Genomic DNA, 8,112 nt, shown 5'->3' on the forward strand with positions numbered 1-8,112 from the left:
GTTTTCTGTCATCCAGTTTTCAGGGAAAAGCTGCATGCTATAGCTTTTATGTTTAATGACTGCAGTTTTGACAGGAATTCATTCAAGTCAATAAGCTTTAGAAGTTTCCAGTGTAAAATAGTTGTGATCTATGCCTTACAAGATTTTATTGTTTATGCATCAGCATGGCATTGGAAAGGTGCAGATGGAAAGTGACTCAGGGTGGATAACAAGATGCATTGCCAGCAGATGAAGATTAAAAGCATGTTCGCTTTCATGACTTCAAGTGAACTACTGATGCCCCTCTCAGCATGAAGCCTATGAAACTCACAGGATACAGCTAACAGCCCCTTCTGCTGAACCCTGAGATGCTGGAGAATGTTCAGAGCTACTCAGCTTCTGCTAGATAGGAAACCTTCTCTTGTAGGTCAAAAGTCCTGGGCCTAAAAAAAAGGCTTACGAACTTATTCAGAAGAAGAAGAGAAGAACTGTCTCTTGTGCCTGGAGACAGTTTGCTTCAGTTACTCCTCCCCCATTAATCAGGGGCCCTCATGCCCTAACAATGAATTGAAGGAGGCTTAAAGCCACAGGAAGAACCTAGAATATCTGTGTGGATGTGCTGCTCCTCTGATAGACCGTGGCTCTGCATGAACTGATTCCGAATACAGATGGGAGAGACATGTGCCCTGAGCATGGACAGGGGAAGGGCTGGCATCCAGCTCTGGGACAGACTGCAGTCAGGGATGTGAGTGGGGAGGAATGAAAGAGATTCATCAGTGAGAAAGATGAGATGGGAGAATGCAGGATAGTGAATGCGGTGAGAGGAAGAAGAATTGAGTGAAGAACCTAAAGGAAAGGATAAGAATTGGATGCAATAATGTGTGTTGTATACTAGAAGGTGATGTACCAAAAATCTTGGGAACTGACAGGACTTGAGCTAATCTGAGATATGGCACCTGTAGATATCCAAGAGGGAAGCTTGTTAAAGCACTGATAATTTCAGAATGAAGTGTTCTTTGATTGCTCATTGATTCTTTTCTCTTTAATATTTCTATTGAAATAGAAACAATAGAAAAACAAACAAAGGTGCCAAGAGGAGGTGAGTCCTCTGGAGATTTAAGTTTACATTTGTGATGAAATTCTGTAGCCTTTCATGCCAATTTGCAAGTCTGCCACAATTACACTTTTTGCACATGCAACATGTCAAAGTGCAGTGCATTCTGTAAGTGCAGCATGGGGATGCAGCGCAGTCTGTGCAGCTGCAGATGTCTTGGTGCCTAATTTGATGACACTGAAGTTGAGAAGCAGATGAGAGATTTGAGAAATCTTTCCCTCAAAACTTAGTCTGTCTCTCTGTGAAATATCATTTCCCACTGGCTTTCTGCATAACATTTTCTTATTTGAATGTTCCTCTACGACTCTCAGAGGATGGACCCCATTTGGTGGAACTCACACAGCCTGCAGTGCTTTCCTACAGGGCTGTAGCTATCTTGACTGTCCTTTATTTAAACCAGCTACATTATAACTGTACAGGACAAGTATGGTACTCAGTCATCCACCCTGCATAGCCGGAAATGTCAAATTCAAGTTCATAAGAAACCATCTCTTTTTCATCCCATGAGTTTCAAAATAAGGAGCTCTCATGTCAGAACAATAGAACTTCTAGAAAGTTCTGCTGAAAGTGCATGTGGCTGCATTCTGCACCAGGGTGGGTACTCAGGCACAACTTTAAAGCTTCATGTTGGCGACAAATGGAGCATCTGTACCAAAGAACATCTCCACTACTCATTGCAAATGACTGCTATCTGTCTGGGCACCTCCTCACCTGTTTGCTCCTAAGGACCAATCTTCTCTCCCGTTACTGCAAACAATTTGATTTAGGCCTGATTCTTGATGAAACATGATGGAAATCTAGCATCCTTTCAGCTCCCCACAGCAAACTTGAGTGGCACACCACAGGGGGCCAACACCAGAAGAGCACTGAATTCAGAACAGCAAAAGGCACAGTCAGTTGCTCACAGGTGGACATAAACTTAATCCCTCTCTCTCTGGAGAATCATAGAATCACAGAATATCCGGAGTTGAAAGGGACCCACAAGAATCAACAAGTCCAACTCCTGGCTCCACACAGAACCACCCAAAATCAAACCCCACATCTGAGAGAGTTGTCCAAATGCTCTTAACTACAGCAGATTTGGTGCCATGACCACTGCCCCAACGAGCCATGCACAACCGCCTTTTCAGTGAAGAACTTTTTCCTAATATCCAAATTAAACCTCCCTGCTTCCTTGGGGTTCCACAAAGAGGAGATGATACCAAGTGCAATTACAAAGCCCTTGTGATAAAATTCAGTCAATGCAGCTTGACCTTTGCATTTCTTAAGTTCATTCAACATTAGCTAGTAGGAAGTGAGGTAATGGACTTTGGGAGTGAGAGGTGTACATCTCACATGTAGAAATGTACAGGGAAACTCGGACTTCATTGTATAGGTATTGGAGAATGCTGGGTATGTTTATGCTGCTTTTCTTAGAATATCCTGTGTTGGAAGGGACCCATAAGGATCACTGAGTCCAACTTGCGGCTCAGTGCAGGACTACCCAACAATCAGACCCTATATCTGAGATCTTTGTCCTGAGGTTTCTTGAACTCCAGTGAACCTGGTACCAGCACCATTTCCTGGGTGTTGTGGTTTAACTTGGCAGGTGGCTAAGCACCACACATTTGCTTATTCCCTGCTCTTCCCAGTGGAGTAGGAGTGTGAGTCAGGGAAAAAAAAGAAAAAAAAGAACTTGTAGGTTGAGATAAAACTACATACTAAGATAGAGAACAGGAAAATTATAATAATGATGACATATATATATGTGTGTGTGTTACAAGTGATGTACAAGCAATTGCCCAATACCCCCAACCGATTCTGGATTCTGAGCTAACCCTCTGAGCAATGGAAAAGCAGAGGTGAATTCCCCTTCAAAACTCTTTCTGCATGATGTCATATGGAATGGAATATCCTTGTGGGCAGTGTAAGTCACCTGTCCTAATTCTGTTCCCTCCCAGCTCCTTGGGCCCTACACTGAGAATGGCATTGGCTCTGCATTGCTGCTCTTAGAAGCAATCATAAACATCAGTGTGTTATTGACATCGTTTTTCTCTTAGAACCAAAATATAGCATCATTCCAGAAACTCTGAAGAAAACAACTCCATCTCAGTTGAAACTTGAGGAAACCACTGAGGAGGTTGTTCATTGCCCAGCTGCCCTCTGGTGAAGAACCGTTTCCTGATATCCAACCTGAACCTCTCCCCTGATGAAGCTCCATGTTGTTCCCTCAGGTTCTATCACTGGTCACCAGGCCACAAAGAGCTGCAGGCCACGAGGGGGCTGTACACCTTGAGGGGACTGCAGGCCACTATGAGGCCTCCCCTCAGTCTTCTCTTCCCTGGGCTGAACAAAACAGTGGAATTCAGCTGCTCCTCACACATCTTCCTCCTAGAACCTTCCCCATCTTTCTAGCCCTCCTTTAGACACTCTCCAATAGTATGATGTCCTTTTTGGACTGTGGTGCCCACAACTGCACACAGTACTCGAGGTGAAGCCACACCACTGCAGTGTAGAGGGGGTCAATCACTTTACTCAGCCAGCTAGCAATGCTGTTCTTGATGCATTCTAGGATGTCGTTTCATCACACCCTATAAAGATAATTAAAACCGTTCAGTTAGGACATGCTTTAGAAGTGCCTGTTCTCTCCAATGACTGCAAAGACAGTGACTGGTGTACACTGGACAGCTTGTAGTCACTGTTTTCACCTGTGTCTTTCACAGGAAACAGCTGGGTTTCCGTTGCAGAAGTACACAACCAGTGTAAGGGCTGCATCTAATATCATTAAATTTAATTAATTAGAGTGCTCTAATACATGCTTATGGAAAATAGCACTGGAAGGTTTATTACCAACAGTTATAATGGCTGATCTTCATTAATGTCTTTCATGTTAGGATGTTCCCTCTTTCCACAAACTAACTGCAGTTTTTAATAGATGTGATAGCATAAGTTTGTGCTATTGCATTTCCGTCTTTTCATCAAAAAGGTATAATCCAAACAACGACTTTTAAATTTTGCTGAGGTTTCAGAGTACCTCTGACAGAGCCTGAGATGATCACAGCAGAGAAAGGACAGTTAGCAACCCTGCCTGAAGCAGAGACTTGGAACTTGATCCTTGAGGTCCCTTTCAACCCGAGTCATTTTGTGATTCTGTGAAAGGGCCTGGAAGATGAACATGATTAGGTCAGCTTTTATACAGGGGATGCCTAGGTCATTCACCAGCTGTAAGATTTTTAGTTTTCTTGAGTTCAACAAGCTCTACAAAAGTCTCCTATGAGCAGAGCTTTCCAGTCTGTTGGAAGTCTTACTGCCTTACACTTTTGATACCTGAGTGTGTGCCTGCTCCCTGCTATGCCGAGCTGTCCACTGTTCCCTAGTCATGCTGTAGGCCCTGTGTTCAGATCTCTCTCTTACATCTCTCACACTCACTCTGGAAGTTACTTCATCATTTTCCTATCCTGTTTAATTGTTGTCAGATAAGGTCCAGTCTTCTCTTCAGAAGACTTCACCCTATCCATATGGAAGCAGGTGGGACAAAGCTTTCCCATGTCCTCCCCTGTTTTACTGTTTGATTTTAGTTTTTACACTACTCTTAAAGAACATTCCTGATGGAATTTGCAGCTTGAAAATGCTGTTCTCAGCTTTGCTGTTAATATTTATAGGACATTCCAAGAGGAATCTTTGCGCCCTTGGATCCTTAATGAACAGACTGACAATGAATGTGTAGCTTCATACCGCTCAGTAAAATAAGACCTCTCAGGAATGCTGGCATGAGACAAGGAGAAATGCTGAATACTAATTCTCTGGTGCAAAGCTCCTCATCCTGACACTTCTGCTAAGCTGTGGCTGAGCAGTGAACACTGGAGATGGTAAGGACATTTTCCATTTAAAAAGTTCCCTTTATTCTATTGAAAGTTGGATGATGTGTCAACATAAATGGAATATGATGAGAGTTTTCTTTGTTCCTGATGTAGTTTATCTAGTCTGGGTAATTGTTTGTGGTTTATCTGGATAAGACATTCTTCAGGGATTTTAGCTATTATTCCAGATGAACGGTACTAGAAAGGATGGATCAGAAAAGAAGTTGGAAAATATTTCTTGGGAAAACCCAGTGATAAGCCCAACAAATGAAAAGGCTAATTAATCTGGTCATATGAAGGGCATTCTGGCCTGGTTGTCGTTTTGACAATGGTAAAGACAAGACACATCCTCAGGTTAGGTGAGTTAACCTTTGTGTCTGTTTATCTTGAGAAAATTCTTGTATCTTGGACTAGCTGTGAATGGGCTCAGATGATTTTGTTATCTTCTAATCCTATTCCTTTGTTTGATGCAAAGTCTGATACCATTGCTATTTAACTTTAGAGCAGGGAAAAGGTAAATGACTTCTATTTGGGAAGTTTCAACAGTAGATTTTAAAACCAGGAATGTCTGTACTTCCCTCTAATACCATCGAAGGAGCTACCCATACAGTACAAGTCAGTCTTACAAAGAAAAGGGGGGAAGAAGGAAGGCAAAATCATCTAGAACTTAGATACAAAAAAGATACCGAACTTAGTTTTGAAGAGGAACAGCTCTTGAATACACATCAAATTTCTGTGGTTTCTGAAATTCCTCTTATCATGTGAGATATTTTCTACTGGTTATCCCCATATTCATTATTTACATTGAAAGAGCAATGTTCTTAAAACTTATTTTCAGTTTGGAGACTAGTCCATTGCCTCTCACAGAGAATAGATTTTACTGGCATTCATGTAAAAGTAGCCTAACTTAAATTAGCCTAATCAGCTAAATTTCAGTGACCATTTCACTTGGTCACTGCTTTGCCAGGCAGCACAGGTATATATAATCTCCATGTCAAATCAATGTCTGCAGCTTCCTGGCAAGCTTTCCAGTTGACCAGTATCATTTGTGAGCAGGATGCCTCACTGGGCCTCAGAGCAGAGCCATCTCACGACTGCCTCTGTGTGCCTCTCATATTTGCTAAGCCTGCATTTTACCCCCTAGTGCCTCATTTCCAAACCTTCCATGTACATAGTTTTTCTTCAAGAAGCACTGTGCTGACCTCAGGGAGCTGCTGGTATGAGAAGGTGGTGGTGTCTATTCTGCTGGAGCTGTAAGAGCACTATCATGAAGCCCTAACAGGAAGGCTCAGGTACTCCTATCAGGATATCACAGTGTGAACTGTTCAGTGTGGCTTTAGTGACATTGAAGGGAAATATTTACAGCCATTTTCTCTGCTGTAACTAGAACACAGATCATGCATTCAAACTATACAGAACAGCAGCTCTATATATGCACATCATCTACACCTATTTTAAACTTTCCTCTGAGAAAGATCTCTGAGAGATCTTTCTTTAGACCACCAGGGACCAATATTTTTCTCAGGACCTTTGCACTAATACTGATCAGGTGACAGACAATTTTACTCTAAAAATAGTGCCTCAGTGCAAATCAACCCCTGACCTTCACACATAGCAGATAACCAGATAACTTAAGAACGTATCTTAAGTATCTTAAGTATCTTAGGGGAAGTACAGGAACAGACTTTTTAGCAGGGTCAGGCCCTCAGAGGACCCTTCCTGCTCTAAGGATTCTATAATCCTATGATTCAAATAGGATAATTTTCAATCCTATTTGAAGGTAGATGACATATTTAAGGTATTTCTAAATTAAGATAAATACTAATATGATTTTATTTTGTTAAAACTATAACATAAAGCTAGCAATTTTCACATTCTCATAATTACCAGTCCAAAATGGAAGCACATGACCATGATACTGTGTGGTTCCATAGTGCGGCACAGAACTCCTCTGCTTTAAAACCCAACAGAAATGATAGGGCAGGATGCCAAAATGCTCTTGTAGATTTTATTCTAGAGATGTCAGTCCCTGGAGGCAAAGGTCCCTACCAGTCTCATGCTAGAACAGACTACTTACATCTCAGTAGAGGTAACATAAAGGAAATATCACATTCTGGGCCAAAGGCACACAGACTCCTCCATAGAGAGGCGTTCCGCACAAAAAAAGGCATGAAGGCTCACCTAAAGAAGGCAAGTATCCATGCTTTTTGGCATTTCAAAGTTCTCTCCACTTGTAGTTGTGGCTAGCTTGTCCTCATGGGGACAAAATTAGAAAAGAAAGACTTCACACCTTTCAACAAGAGAAAGGAGGTAACTTTAAGAACAGTGCAGCAAGAAGGGGGGCTCTTCTACACCTGCAGTCATGGCAGCACAGAAACTCGCATGCAGGACCTTCTACCCTACACCAGGGACAGCTTCTCTAGGAGATGTTTTTACCCAGCTGCTGAATCACCTCAGGTCTGTGAAAACCATCATGGTGTAATTAGCACAAACTGCATGCATGATGTTTGGGCATGTCTTCATTAAAACTTAGTGCTAAAGAGGAATTTAATCTTGTAGCAGATCTCTCAGTGCCAGATATTTGCTTCCATGACAGCTGTGATGCATGGACACCTTTGCTGTGCTCCCATCTTAAACTACGATTAACATTCTGAACCCCCCACCCTGAACCATCCCTGAAAACCACCCAGCCTATGTTCAGGTACAGCTTTCCGTGAGAGCTGGTTGCTGGCTGGTAGCGCACACGGCACCCAAAGGAGGGTCCACCTCAGCGGCTCCGTGCTGCCACCTGCTGGCAACTTGTGCCCGGAGCACAAATAGAGCGGGGCTGCCTGTGTGAGCTTCCCGTGACTGACAGGAGCTGCTGGAGCCCGAGGCTGAGGGGAAAGCTCATGGGGACTGAAACAGGCCAGGGGACAAGGGGGTAGGCGCAGCCCCTCTCTCAGCTGATGTCTCTGGGCCTTGGCTTCCTCCACCTGATTGCCGGTGGGGACTGAACTTTCTGCAAGCCTCTGAAGCTGAGAGTAAGCTCTACCTCTGACTTCACCCTCACCCACTGAGGCTGCAAGGAGAAGCAGCTGTGAACTCTGAGGGCAACAGCTCATCTTTTTCATTCGTTGATACTCGGGAGAGGTGATCACCCCCACCACGTGCACTCCAAGCTGAACACCAACAGTAGCT

Source organism: Meleagris gallopavo, chromosome 20 (genome assembly GCF_000146605.3).
Source record: "Meleagris gallopavo isolate NT-WF06-2002-E0010 breed Aviagen turkey brand Nicholas breeding stock chromosome 20, Turkey_5.1, whole genome shotgun sequence".
Classification (NCBI taxonomy): Eukaryota; Metazoa; Chordata; class Aves; order Galliformes; family Phasianidae; genus Meleagris; species Meleagris gallopavo.